This window comes from Muntiacus reevesi, chromosome 11 (assembly GCF_963930625.1).
Source record: "Muntiacus reevesi chromosome 11, mMunRee1.1, whole genome shotgun sequence".
NCBI classification, from domain to species: Eukaryota; Metazoa; Chordata; class Mammalia; order Artiodactyla; family Cervidae; genus Muntiacus; species Muntiacus reevesi.
Genome location: NC_089259.1, coordinates 22,454,676 through 22,470,038, shown reverse-complemented (window position 1 = coordinate 22,470,038; position 15,363 = coordinate 22,454,676). Strand labels below are relative to the sequence as shown.

The window sequence follows — 15,363 nt, the reverse complement described above, 5'->3', positions numbered from 1 at the left end:
ATTAAGTTCACTTATTATGATTAGTTAGGAAAAAAACTCTTGCTATATTTGGCTTATAATTAAACTATTTTCTAAATGCTAGCAGCATTTTTCCCATTTGTTCACAATTTCAATACATCTAGCGCCTGGTTAAATTAATTAAAATTTCAATACTTCCTATGAAGTCTACAGAAATAGCGATACATTGTTTAGATTAATTATATTTTACCTTTCAAAAGGCTTTAACACATCCATAACGTGGTATCTTTTATTTGTACACATACACACACACACAAATTTATTTTAAATGGAAGTAATCTGTCAGGCAACTTTGATCCACCTGAAACTCAAGAAAGTGTAAAAGTCTCAAACAAGTTGAATAATCTCACAGTATTAAGGCAATAAATTTTATGCATCATATTTATAGAGGTGTTCTCAAGTCCTGAGACAGTTCTGCCTATATCCAACACTTTTACCTGGAGTGGTTACTGGGTTGCTTAGTAAGAAACTTAGTATTATTAAAATAAGTAAATATAAAAAGGAGGTCCAAAAAATAAATAAATAAATAAATAAAAAGGAGGTCCAGTGGTTAAGACTTCACCTTCCAATGCAGCAGGTGTGGATTTGATCCCTGGTCTGGAAACTGATTCCCATATGCCTCACAGGCAAAAAAACCAAAACAAAACAAAAAACCCATATATATATATATATATATATATATATATATATACATATACATATATATACAACCCATATATATATATAAAACAGAAATAATACTGTAACAAATTCAATAAAGACTTTAAAAATGGTCCACATAAAAAAAAAATCTTCTTAAAAAAAGTCAAGTGAATTGGCACTCTCCAGAACCCATAGCTGGGAGTCAGATTCCAAGGAGAGAGACTTCAAAACTATGTGAAGGAGAGATTTCTGCCATACTTTCATACAGGCCTAAACAGCTATTAATATCAACATTTTTAAGAATCCTAAACTGACAAACAGATCACAGAGTACAGTAACTGAATTTCACTCCAAAGCTCTGAATTATAAAGAAAAAGTTAATTATGTTCTGTAAATTTTGTTTAAAAAGGAGATAATACATAACATTGCAGAGTTTCAGCCAATGATTTTCATATAAACTGATCACATTATAAACAACAACAAAAAATGTTGCCACTTAAAATGCAACTATTTGGAATGTATTTGCATTTTTATTTTTATATCTCTCCATTCTCTTGTATCCTTGGATAATACATTTTCTTGCACAGTTACTCACTGCCCTTTCTGAAATGGTGGTCAAGATTTCCAGACACTCAATCCACACAGTCACATAGAAGCTAGATTACTGACTTTATCTCAAAGCCAAAGCTGCTTATATATTCTGGGATATTGATTATTTTTTCCTTAACAGAAAAAGCTGCAAAACTCAAAACTCTGCCTCTAGAGTCATATCAGCCGGTAGCCCATGAAGAAATGATAAGACAGTAAGCAAAACCAGAACAGCAAAAAATGAGAAAGTACATAGGAAGGTCAAAAAATAAAAAGGTTCAATGCAACCATATCTCAGTTATATTTTAATAGCTGTTACAGCTTCTGGCACCAAACTATAATCACATGATCAATGCTCTGTCAGTAATATTGACAATGATGTTTGAACAATAAAAAAGTCACACTGTATAAGGGATAAAGATGGAAATTGATCAATATTATTCAAAGCATTTTATTTTATTAAAAACTAATTCTTTAGTTAAAATGATTCAAAGAAAACTCAAAACAATTGTATTTTTTATATGTTTGCTAAATATTAAGTAGTACCCCTTTATGAAGCCAAGACTGAACATCTTAAATAAGAGGTAGGATCCAACCCGAGGTAATGGCTGTATTTCAAGGCAATAAAATAACAAGAAAAATTACAAAGGTAGTGTTCACAGATCATAGCATAGGTGAGTAAATACTAGCGATCTGGATTTGCTGAGCACACAACACATGTCAGGATGGGGAGAGAGACGAGTCTGGGCAGGAAGTCAGCATCCAGACATAATATATCCTATTGAGGAGACACGGTTTTATTTTATAGGATCTTCAAAGTAAGAGGTAGGGAATCAGGTCATGAGTATCACCATACAGCAGCATTATTCACAGTAGCCAAAAGGTATGGAAACATCCCAAATGCCTATGAACAGATTAATATATAAACTGAATGTGCTACATAAATACAGTGGAACATTATTCATTCTTAAATAGGGGTGAAGTTTTGATACAGGCACAACATGGGTTAAGCCTGAAGATACTATGATGAATGAAATAAACCAGACACACAGGATGGGTATTGTATGATTCCATTTATATAAGGAATCGAGAGTAATCAAATTCATGGAGACAGAAAGCAGCATGGTGGTTGCCAGGGGCTGGAGGGGGTAGGAAGAATGTGGACTTATTGTTTAAGGGCTATATAGAGTTTCAGTTTGGGGAGATGAAAAAGTTTTGGAGATGGATGGTGGTGATGGTTGCACCACAATGTGAATATACTTAAAAAATAACTTCTTACGGTGGAGAATGTTTGCATATTAATATTAAAAATCTTAAGTGTGGTGTGACTTTGGATGGAGCAAGAATGGAGCTAGGGAAACTGGGTGGGACCCCTTTACAGAGAACAGAAAGAGTAGACTGAAAGGTAGGAAATGATTTGGGAACTATTAATGAATATAATTAGCAATAAGGCAGGCAACCTTCAGTGGTTCACAAGAGCCTCAATGATCTACGCTCCAAAACTTAGTGGTTTAAAACAACCCTGTATAATATTTCACATTTTGTGCATGCCTTTGTTCACGTGCTGCTCCAACAAAGTGCTCTAGACTGGGTGGCTTAAACAAGAAGCCTTTACTTCTCACAGTTCTGGAGGCTGGAAAGTCCAAGAACAAGGTGCCATAGATTCAATGTCTGGTGAGGGTCTGTCTTCTTGATGTGCCCTCACATGGTAGAAAGAGGATTAAAGAGTTCTCTGGGGTCTCTTGTAAAAGGGCACTGATCCTATTCATGAGGGTTTCACACTCCTGACTTAATCATCTGTCAAAGGCCTCACCTCTAAATATCATCACATTGGAGGTTAGGTTTCAACAGAGTTATTTTAGGGGGACACAAACATTCAGTCCATAATAAAGGATCGGGAATTTAAGCAGGGCTTAGTTGGTTGATCCTTCTGTTCCATGTGGCATCAACAGAAATTACTCAGCATTATTTATCCAGCTAGAGGGGGCTTTCCAGGTGGCACTAGTGGTAAAGAACCCACCTGCCAATGCAGGAGACATGAGACCCAGGTTTGATCCCTGAGTTGGGAAGATCCCCTGGAGAAGGGCATAGCGACCCACTCCAGTATAAAAACCCCATGGACAGAGGAGCCTGGGGGGCTACAGTCCATAGTGTCACAAAGAGTCGGACACAACTGAAGCAACTTAGCACTTATGCACACATCTAGCTAGAGGGTGAACTAGTGTGGGTGTGCAGGGAAGTTCACGTTCATTTCTTTTGTCAGTCTTGTCATAAGAGTGAAGAGTTGGAAGGCTAGGCTCGGCTGAGACTCTCAAGAAGAGTGTACTCATTGGCTCCCTGTGTGATGGGCTTGTAGGGCAGTCAGACTTCTCACATGGCACCTGGGTTGCCAGAGAACACAAATGGAAGCTGCAAGGCTCGTTATGAACAAATCTTAGGAGTTATAGAAATTAATTTCTGTTGCGTTGTACTGTTCAGGCAGATAGCTAAGGCAGGCTCTTATCGGGAGAAGGGTATTAGATGCCATCCTTCAATTGTGGCCATCTTTCATCTACCATATCAAACTTTTGGAGGTGATGGATGTAAAATAACCAAGGCTGACTCTCAGATTTCTAGCAAGAGTAATTAGATTACCTCCCACTTGAACAGAGATGACAGAAGAGCCAGGCTTAGAGAGGAAGATGATGAACTCAACTTTGGACAACAGAAGTTTGAGAAAACAATAAAGATTATTAGGATTTCTTCCCTGCCTGCTCAGATGGTAAAGAGTCCACCTGCAATGCAGGAGAGCCGGGTTCCATCCCTGAGTTGGGAAGATCCCCTAGATAAGAGACTGGCTACCCACTCCAGTATTCTTGCCTGGAGAATTCACTGGACAGAGGAGCCTGGTGGGCCATAGTCCATGGGGTCTCAAAGAGTCAGACAATCCTGAGAGACTAACACAGATGTTAATAAGAATTTCTATATTTAAATGATTAAATATCACAGATTTTCTAAAAGTCACGTTCCTTAGGATTGCTGATTCCAGCTCTGTACAATCTATTCTTTGTCATTTTTCTCTAATCTCAGTTCCTGCCACTTCTCTAATTTATCACCATTTATTCAGACTCCTATGTCCTAAGCACTATGCCAAGCACTGGGTTTTCACTGATAATCAAGTCAGACAAGATAACACTTAGATAACAGGTGAAAAAAGACAGACAAGAACATAATTAAATACACAAATAAACAGAATGATTTTGGATTGTGATCAAAGCTGTGATATCAACACTGTCATGTAAAGGGAACGTCTGAGAATAAAGGGTGAAGGAAGAGGACAGGAACTAGGTAGGTGTTCTGGGTCTTTATTAGGAAAGTGATAATAATGAGCTGAGACCTGATACAGAAGCCTTCCATTGTGTCAGGCAGAAGAAAATGCTAAAGCAGAAGCCATGGGGTGGGAACGATGGCGGAAAGAATAAAGAGATTCTCTAAAACTCTTAGAGGAAAGCATAGGCAGAACACTGACATAAATCACAGCAATATTCTTTGGATCTCCTAGAGTAACCGAAATAAAAGCAAAAATAAACAAATGGGGTTCAATTAAACTTAAAAACTTTTTTTTTTTGCACAGCAAAGAAATCATAAACAAAGCTAAAAGACAACATATGGAATGGGAGAAAATATTTGCAAGTGATGTGACCGACATGGGATTATTTCCAAAATATACAAACAACTCGTACATCTCAATGTCAGAAAGATAAACAACCCAATCCAAAATGGGCAGAAGAAGTAAATAGATATTTCTCCAAAGAAGACATACAGATGACCAAGAGGCACATGAAAAGATGCTCACCCAACATTGTTAATTATTGGAGAAATGGAAATAAAAACTACAATGAGATATCACCTCTTATGGGTCAGAATGGCCACCATCAAAAAAACTACAAGTAATAAATGTTACAGAGGGTGTGGAGACAAAGGGAATCCTCTTACACTGTTGGTGGGAATGTAAATTGGTGTAGCCACTATGGAAAAGAGTATTGAAGTTCCTCAAAAACAAAAATAGAATTATCATATGATCTAGCAATCCCACTCCTTAGGAATATAGGACAACTTTAATTTGAAAAGATACATGCACCCCAATATACACAGCAGTACTATTTATAAAAATTAAGACATGGAAGCAACTTGCATTTTCATCAACAGATGAATGGATAAAGAAGATGTAGTAGATATATACCTGGAGTATTACTTAACCATAAAAAATGAAATCATGCCATTTGCAGCAACATGGATGGACCTAGAGATTATCACAGTAAGTGAAGTAAGCCAGACAGACAAACACAAATATATGATATCACTTAGTGGGGAACCTAAAAAATGATACAAATGAATGTATTTACAAAACAGAAACAGACTCATAGACTTAAAAAATAGATTTATGGTTACCAAAGGGAAAGAGGGGAAGGGATAAATTAGATTGGGATTCGCAGATCCACTTACTATATATAAAATATATAAACAACAAGAACCTACCATATAGCACAGCGAACTACATAGCAAGGAGATCCAACCAGTCCATCCTAAAGGAAATCAGTTCTGAATATTCACTGGAAGGACTGATGCTGAAGCTGAAACTCCAATAGTCTGGCCACCTGATGAGAAGAACTGGCTGATTTGAAAAGACCGTGATCCTGGGAAAGACTGAAGGCAGGAGGAGAAGGGGATGACAGAGGATGAGATGGCTGGATGGCATCACCGACTCAATGGACATGAGTTTGAGTAAACTCCAGGAGTTGGTGATGGACAGGGAGCCCTGGCGTGCTGCAGTCCATAGGGTCGCAAAGAGTTGGACACAACCGAGCAATTGAACCGAACTGAACTGAATAACATAATGAAAAAGAGTCTGAAAAAGAACATATATAAACAGAATCACCTTGCTGTATATCTGAAACTAGCACAAAACTGTCATTCAATTATACTACAATGAAAAAAAAAAAGGAATCAGATGGACCTTAATTAAATAAATAATAATGAAGGGATTCTCCATCTTCTTTTTTGCCTCCCTGCAGTTCTACAGGGTGTTTCTTCCTATACTGACTTTTTCTAACTTCTTTGCCTGGATGACTCCTGAGTTTCCACAGAAACTCAAGCAAGGCCTTTTCTTTTCCAGGAAGCATCCCCTAAGACCCTAAGACCAAGTTAGGAAGCATTTTCCTGGGCTCCAGAAGAAGCTCTGCCACAGTCTTTGTGGCCCCATGGTGGCAGTTGTGCTGACTTTTCTTCCATCCCTAATACCCTGGTAGTTATCTGAGGACAAGGCTTTTGCCTTTGATTTCAGCATCATCGGTAAGTAGCAAACAGAAAAGACTCTCTTATATAAGGTGAGTGAAAGTCCTAATAAGGAACGAGGACAGGGAAGGAAGGAGGGAAGAAAATGAGAAAACATTACCAGTGAAGGACACAGCATATAGAACGTTCATGCAATATAGCTAAAAATCTATTTTTAGCTTATACCCAGGTTGCTCAGTGGTGAAGAATCTGCCTGCCTGCAGGAGATGCAGGTTCAATCACGGGGTCAGGAAGATCCCCTGGAGGAGGAAATGGCAACCCACTCCAGTATTCTTGCCTGGGAAATCCCATGGACAGAGGAGCCTGGTGGGTTGCAGTACATAGGGTCACAAAGAGTCAGACATGACTTAATAACTAAACAACAACAGCCACAGCATTTGTTGCTTAAGTGTCACAGTACACACACACACACACACACATATACACACACATATACACAAACACACATACACACACATATACACACACACATACACACACACACGGATTTCACTGTACTATCTAAGCAAGAAGAAAACTCTAGGCTCTACCTATTTATGATAAGAATTCATTTAAAAAGTAAACTGAATATTAGCAATACTATGTGATTACAGACTTGTCAATGTAATATTTATTGATAGCACACATTTCTTATAACTGGCATGTAATGCTGTGTAATCAAAAAAATAATAAATGCTGTTTTCCAAACACAGTATTTAAAAGTCCATTCACAATAAGCATTGTGATACTGTACAGAAGAGGAGTCCGAATAGCAAATGTAAAGTCAGTCTTAGCATTTTGAAATAAAACATTGCTAACTCCCTTCAAAAAATCCTCTAGGCTCTAGGAAATTTCTGGAAGAAACCCAAACTTGGCCTAGGACTTGCTGTCTTCTCATTTTGCTGTCCTCTGTCTCCAGCATAGAATAGACACCCTGCAATCACCTGTGGACTTGCACTTGGACAGAGAAAGAGCATTATCTTGACCAGAGCCCCCTAAGCCCAACCACTAGGTTCCTCCTATGTTTACTTAATAGCAGCTGCCAATAAGGTTTCCAGCTTCCCACTGCCCGATGTTAGAGGTGAATGTGGCAGAGGAAGAAAAGAGGTTTTGGGCTGCATGTTCCAGAGCCACCTGGGGAAAATCACTGAGCTTACGGAATGCCACAGAGCAAAACAACAATGGAGCCCCACATTTAAAACTGAAGTGGTGGTTTTGGAATGAGGAAAAGCAGGCCTTCTTAAAACTCACAGGGAGCTTGCAAGGGGGCAGATGAAGGTAAAAACCATAAAGAAAAAAGCTTTCAGTGTTTCTCCATGGCAGCAGAAGGCACACCACTGAGCGCTCCCTAAAGCTGAAGGGAAAAAGGGAACAGAGCGTGCTACAAAGAATAAAAATATAATCCTATGGGATTGTTTTCCCGGTTCTATATTACCGAGAAGCAGTCAATAAACACACAGCTTCAGAATTAAGCTTAAGGCTCATAAATCACCAAATTATAGCACAGGCATTATACATCCTAGAGGGTTTCACTGTACATTTCTTTTCCCAAGACTTTAAAGAAAACATAACTAACCTTTATTGAGAAAACCTGTGAATATGCCACATATGGTCGAAGGAAAATGAGGGTAAGGAGAAGTGTAAAAGCTCCTTCTCATTCCTATAGTTTATCAGGGATCTCGAGCAGGATTTTACATTGTATCTCAAAGCCACTAGGTTTTCTTGACAACAATAATGCTTTGCCAACCCATTTGGTTTTTGTATTTTACTCCTGTATGTGGGCTGGAATAAGCTGTTAAATTCATGATTTTGAAAAGTGGTACTTCTTAGTTTTGTTTGTGATGAGTGACAGAGAAGATATGAGACATTAAATCATGACCCAAACAAAAATAACCCTCAAATTTAAGTGGGAAGTTTTGTGCAAAAGCAGCAATAGACAGGGTTCCTCATTGCTGATAAATGACGTGATTGGATCTGAATAGGGGCTGATCTTCTTGCTACTCAAGTTTTTCAATTACCATGGAGTCAGAAGTCCCAGCTGGATACAGAAAAATTATTCCTCGGAGGACCAGTGAAACACGCTAGTAGCTCAGTTGTATCTGACTCTGTCACCCCATGGACTGTAGCCTCTGGTCATGGAATTCTCTAGGGAAGAATACTGGAGTGGATAGCCATGATTCCTTTTCTCTAGGGGATCCTTCTGACCCAGTGATTGAACCCTGGTCTCCCATATTGCAGGCAAATTCTTTACCATCTGAGCCACTTGGGAAGTCCCTTGAAGGACCAGAGAGGGTGTCTAAAACACAGTGAAATTTTTCAAAGATATTATCATTATTCAAAAATTTCAAAGATATCTTTGAAATTTTTCAAAGATATTATCATTAACCTAATGTTTTTAGTTGATGTCTGCAGCAAATTAAAGTTATGTTGAAAAGAGTTCTGTGGACACAATGCATTTTTGTTAGGTGAACAGAAGTGTATACCTCTCTGAAAATAAGTCACTTAGTTATTTCCTTTTTGCATTTATTTAAACAATATCAAGATCCCCTGGAGAAGGAAATGGCAACCCACTCCAGTATTCTTGCCTGGGAAATCCCACACACAGAGGAGCCTGGTGGGCTACAGTCCATGGGGTCACAAAGAGTCGAACATGACTTCGTGACTGAACAACAACAAAAACATCAAATACAAGCCATATTTTATATCTAACTTCAAGTTAAAGCTTGCTATTTTATGTTTTGGAAGATATAAATTTATCACATTCTACTCAGTGCTGTTCAAAAGGATGAATTTATACAATGTTGTAGACATATACCATTTCATAGTTCATGGTGGAAGAAACAGAAATAATCACTTTCAGATAAGAATTAGGAAAAAGTGGTTTCATGTCATTAATTAGCTGTAAAGAAACACATGGATATTGAATTCCAAGCTCTAAAAACCTAGTGTTAAATTAAATGCCTAATGACCTGTCATAGTACTGTCAGCCGGGCTCACAAGTCCTGAACAGGCATTTGCTTCATCCAATTTCCAGTGGCAGGCGCTGAAATGTTTGGGCCCCAGGAGTGGGTGGGCAGAAGCGTTAGGAAGCCTTTATCCGTGTTGCCTTTGCGTAGCAACAGCAGGTGTGTGAACACACTTGGAAGACCAGGATGCAGGGCCCAGAAATTGGTCAGTGAGTATGCTCCCAAGTACAGGGGAAAGGAAAGGAAGCTAAAAAAATGCTGCTTCTTATCCCTTTTATTATTACAAGTCTCTTAATTATTTACATCACTCAGTGTAGCCTCACATAGTAAAACTCAACCATATGCCTGGCATTCTTGATGAGTGTTGGTGTGATAAGAGTTCCTGATTCTATGGTTTAGCAGGCAGCAGTCAGGTTCAAAGGGCATACATAATCAATGCCTAAAATGTATTAAAAAATACAAAGCAGGAGGACAAATTAAAATCGAGTGTGTAATACACAATCTAAGTTACCTTTGAAAGCTTATAATGGAAGAACTAGAGCATGGACAACCCTAGGCCCTGGCATAATGTTTATATGTTATGTATTTTTGATGAAACTATTGTTTTAAAATAAATAGTTTAGCATACTGATTATAGTAATAGACTATAATGATAAACCTCAAAAAATTTTTTTTAATTTATCATTTATTTTTAGCAGTGTGCATGTGTCAGTCCCAAACTCACAATTCAAACGTGCTATGAAACCCATGAGGCCTATGTAAATATTCAGTATACATATTAAAACATTTAATGATGAAGTCCAGTCTTTTTGCTGCAGGACATACAATAGAGTGATATATATCATTTCTCTGCATGCACTTAGCTTTTTATACTGAGGTTCCATGAAGGGATAAACAAAAACAATTATAATAACAGTAATAACTAGATGTAATAGACAGATCCCCTTGCATGGACAAATATGCCAGGAAGTACGCTTAGGTCTGGACCTGTATTATCATGCTTCACCCTAACTACTGAACTACGAAGTAGGCAGTATTTTTCCATTTTAAAGGTGAGAAAACAAAAACTCAAAAGCTAATTGGCATAACATCACATACCTGATTAGGTGTGGGAAAGAGAATTATATCCATTTCATAGGATTCATACTTTTATAGAATCTTTTTTTCAACCATCAGAGATAGGTTACTTGATACCAACCAAAAGATATCTCCAATAGTTTTTAGATGGCCAGAAATTTACCTGAAAGAAGGCATGGCTAGGTATGCACACTCAGATGGAAAGCTTTCATTTCTCTATCACGTGACAGGAGAATATTAATATTTGACCCCTTCCCCTCCATCTTTGCATTTCCTTAGGTTTACTTCCCTTTTGAAAGTAGGATTTTTGTTTTTTCTTACCTAACTCTTGGATCTTACTTTGCAGATAAATGAAAGCTCTAAGAATCCTGTTAGCAGAGGAATAGACCTTAAGAAGAAAGAAGGTTATCAGGATCTGGGCAACCATAATAGGGTGGGTGATGACATGAGGAGAGAGAGATGGGAAGAACTTGAGAGGACTTCTGTGCTATGCCACAAATGCAAGGACTTACTGAAGGTGAATTTCGGCACTTGGGGCTGAGAGAAAGAAAATTCATTAAAGTGAAAGTTGCTCAGTCGTATCCGACTCTTTGCAACCCCATGGACTATACAGTTCATGGAGTTCTCCAGGACAGAATACTGGAGTGGGTGGCCTTTCCCTTCCTTTCAGATCCGTCTCCAGGGGATCTTCCCAGCCCAGGGCTTGAACCCAGGTCTCCTGCATTGCAGGCAGATTCTTTACCAGCTGAGTCAAAAGGAGAATTGCTTCCAAAAGCTGCTCAGGTGCTTCTGATAATGTTACATTTGGCAACCTCTGTCTTCTCTACTTGAGAAAGTCAAGGAAATCTAAAGAAGTTTTGATTCATGAGTTAAACCTTGATATAAAATTTCCAGTAGTACTTATTCACCCTGACAGCACATTAGAATTATCTGGGTAGTCTTTTAAAAATTACCTCTGCATTTCCAGGGGTTTTGGTGTAACTGTCCTGAGCACTGGGGTAGAAGCAGCAGTGCAGTGTTTAAAAACAACCTCCCAGGTGATTTTACGGAGATCCGGCAAAACCGAGGACAATGGGCCAGCGACATGAAACAGGGCAGAGGCCTTTCTATGTTAAGAGAGTCCTGGGTGGAAAGGCCCAACGTGGGAAAGCCGTACAATTATGAGTGTTTGCATTTGACTGAAATGTGAACTATGAGTAGTGATGGCGAACGATGAAACTGACGATTTAGGCAGAATTCATATAAAGCGAGCTGTGACATTTGGACTTTACTCGCGAGGGTGAGCAAGACACTGCAATGCTTTACACAGAGCTCACATGCTCGGATTTATGCTGACCAAACAGAGGGCTTCTCTAAGACAGGGGCTTTCGGTGCTATACCTGAAACACTATCCCCAGATTTACTTTTCCTAAAACACAACACAAAGACCCTTAGGTGGTGCAGTGGTCAATGAAGTGGAGGAGGTAGGACTAAAGGCAAGGTGTTCAATGGAAGAAACCGAAAGTGAAAGCAAGTAGGAGGCAAAACAGTACTTGCAATGAAGCAACGTTGCTGCCATAGCAAGAGAAACTAATGATGAATTCTGAGTTGAAAACAGGTTAAGGGCACACTTCCCAGGGAAAGTGGTTTTTAAGAAGATATCTGAACACAAGGATGTTTCCAAAACAGTTCAGAACAAAGAGAGAAAAAAACAGAAGGACGTGGTAAGTAATACCTAATCAAATTCAAATAACCCATTCTGTGTTAACTAAGTAAAGCAAACTAAGACAAAGGCATTACCATATTTACTTGGGTGAATGACTCTCAAAGTTATTTCTGCAGAAAAATCTCAGTTATGGAGGGAACACCGTATGCAATACCCTTTTCTTACTTTTCTCCCCAGAATTACTCCCTTTAGCATTTTTCCATAACAGTTGTTTGATGTCCATGAGACAATGTCCCAATAGTATGAGACATTTTTTTTTCCCTCCAAATTATCCATATTCTGATGTGGAATTTTGGATTAAAAGACAGTCAATGCCTAACAAAGGTCAGCTCTTCTTGCCTGATTTGTAGCAAATGCAAAACTCTTACATAACTGCTGACCAGCCACCAGAATCCAATGGGTCTAAGAGGAGAGAGTGATTGTTCGCCACACAGTCCCAAGGTTCTGATACCACATGCTGCAGAAAGCAGCTGATTGACACGAATCTCTTCATATTGCTCCAGGATAGGATAAACAGGTGTGAGTTCAGGGCTGTCCCCATGTTGATTTCTCTCCTTTTTAACAACTCCCTTAATTTCTAAGACAGAACCCAGATTAGTACCAAGTCGAAAAGTTAACGTTGTAAAACTGTTGACTTACCTTCAAGAAAAGGAAAAGTAAATTAACAGAACATAGGCTGTTGACTAATAAAGATTATATATATTTTTTCACTTTAATTTGAAGAGCTATACAGGGATTGTATTGCAACCTTTCCATACAAAATAATGTGTTTAATTGCTTTCCATTATTAACCTAAACACTGCAAATTAATCAGGCAAGGAAACATGCAGGGAGCCTTCCAGAACTAAGAGATTTTGAAATTTTACTCAAATACATTCACACTGAGCATACTGAGATCAATTCACGTGGAGCATCTTTTCTCTATCAGGTACTGAAGTAGGGCTGATGAACGAAACAAAGGTGTTCCAGACATGACAGCGCAGAGAAGTGAAGTGAAGTGGCACAGTCGTGTCCTAGAGAAGGCAAGTAAAATACAGCAATACAATGCAGTCTAGAATGTGCATAATGAAGGCATTTATCCGAAAGGCTGTATGGAACAATTGCTTCGTGGAATCTCTCTGTGGGAAAACAGAACTGAGTGAGCTTTTAAGAGCAAGTGGGACTCAGTCATGTGAACATTAGTGGGAAGGCAATCCCAAAACATCAGAGATGGGTCAAAGACAAACCTCAAACTTTTGTAGACTGAAACAAGGAGAACTTGTGGTTAAAAAGGTATAGAGCAATATGTTGTTGGATTCGATTTGCTAGTATTTTGTGAGGATTTATAGCATAGGGAACTCTACTCAATACTCTGTAATGGCCTATATGGAAAAATACTCTAATAAAAGAGTAGATATATGTAATATGTATAACTAATTAACTTTGCTGTAGAACTGAAATTAATACATTATAAATCAACTATACTCCAATAAAACTTTTTCTCAAAAAAGTTCTTCCTGTTCAATCTGTACCCTTAAAAAAAATATATATATATATATGTGTGTGTGTGTATATATATATATATATATATATATGTAAGGGAAGACATTTATGCTAAAGTAGAGTTTTATTTAAGACATATGTTCTTGCTAGAAAATCTTATCAAGTATTTTCAGATCGGTAATTTTTGAATAATTTAGGAGTAAGTTTCATAAAACACAACCTATGATTTCAAAGAATGTATATGAGTGTAAAATCTTATTCTCAACTTTATAATGCTATTATTAGCCATCCAACATTACTTTGCTTTTGAAAAACTGTCAACTCTAGGGAAATATGCTCTTCGATATTGAATGAGATACTCCAGAACAATTCTGTAATAATTTTCCTTTTTTTCCCTCCATTGTTATTTCAAAACTAAAATATAAAATGCAAATGCAGAGTCATTTAAAAAATTAATCTTTTAAAAGCTATTACTACTTCTTATTTTCTTATTACATGTTTATGTTTTTAGCCTTCCTTCATCCTGATGCACTGTTAGGTTCTATCAACCTCCAATTCTATAACTTCACAGAAACAAAAAGTACAAGCATCTTGAAAGAAGTGTTAGAAATTATCAAATGTTTTCTATTGCTTTGCTTCTAACATACTTAACCAGGGGCTCAATTTGTGGCTCTTTGTTCAATAAACCTTGAAATCAAGTCTTTTCCTAAAATATACAAAAGAATCTAAGCAAAGAAAAAACATCTTTAGTCAAGTGAAGTTTTTCATTAATTTCTTCTAGTTGCATATTAAAATTATTCTAGTATCTTAAGAGAAAACAGAATCCTGAGTTCTAAACACAAGACCATAAAACAATGAGTTGATCGTATTGACATGGCTCAACCTAGTGCATGTGATTTTAGAGTCAGAGGTAATACACACAAAAGAAGCCATTTCCTTTGCTGTTGAGGGAAAAGATTGTTAAGTACTTCTAGGCTCCATGACAACTGGTCAAAGAACTATAGGATAAACTCAAAGAAGCAAATTCAGGTATCTTGAACCTTAAGTATTTAGTAAGTAGCAACAGATAATGCAGCCAGTGCTAATGTGGAATATTTAGGGACAACTCAAAAAAATTAAATACATTTTTTTCAGAAGCTTCTTTTTCTTTTTCATCTTATATATATAGTTTTCCAATATTTTTGTTCTAGAATAATTACTATAATTCACCAATGAAAAGAAAACCAATACTTTTTTGAGGTAGAAGTAAACGTATTTTTGAGAACTTACTCAAAATCAGTGATAGAAGCAAAAAACAATTATGCTAGGCAATATGTATAATAGATCTGAATTTTCCTCATTTAATATTCAAATCCACAGAAATCTAATGAAGACTGTATTACTCTCCTGCAACTGACTTCTTTAACTTCTCATTCCTGCCAAATAAAGAAACTAAGCCAGACGTGAGAGAAGTTTTAGAACTTCCACCTGCTGTTGGACTAAAAGTTTTCTTTTATTAATAATTTCTAATAATGTATTTTTATTAATATCACACCTTATAATTTACTCAGAGCATTCATACAGATTCACTCA

At 37.5% G+C, this 15,363-nt stretch overlaps 1 protein-coding gene across 2 annotated transcripts in view; it reads right to left on the bottom strand.

The window, feature by feature from the left end:
• TRPC4 (transient receptor potential cation channel subfamily C member 4) overlaps positions 1-15,363 on the bottom strand; it is a 194,621-nt gene that overhangs the window by 85,924 nt on the left and 93,334 nt on the right. The gene's annotated exons all lie outside the window — the stretch shown is intronic.